Source organism: Plasmopara halstedii (genome assembly GCF_900000015.1).
Source record: "Plasmopara halstedii genome assembly, contig: Scaffold_437, whole genome shotgun sequence".
NCBI classification, from domain to species: Eukaryota; Oomycota; class Peronosporomycetes; order Peronosporales; family Peronosporaceae; genus Plasmopara; species Plasmopara halstedii.
Genome location: NW_020187357.1, coordinates 141,235 through 141,581, shown reverse-complemented (window position 1 = coordinate 141,581; position 347 = coordinate 141,235).

Here is a 347-nt window from a genome sequence, read left to right as displayed (position 1 = left end):
CCTCGTCCTCAGCATAGCTGAGATCCATGGGCACAGGCCCACTCGACGAGCTGTTGGATTATGCATTCCAACCAAGTCGTGCCGTCTTGATATTGAATTTGGCATTCATTGCCACATTCAACGCCTCTTCAAACGAGGACGGATGCTCACGAAAGACTTCCATTCTGGCCACGCCAGTGCGGAGGCCTTCCATAAAGACGGTCACAGTGTTCGCCTTCGGAGGGGGACCTGCTGCCTCCCCGGCAATAAGGATGCGCATCTCTTGGACAAAGTCCGCCAATTTCTTGTTGCCCTGTCGGGCGGCAAGGAAACGCGCTCGCACGCGATATGCCAAATTAGGCGGTGAA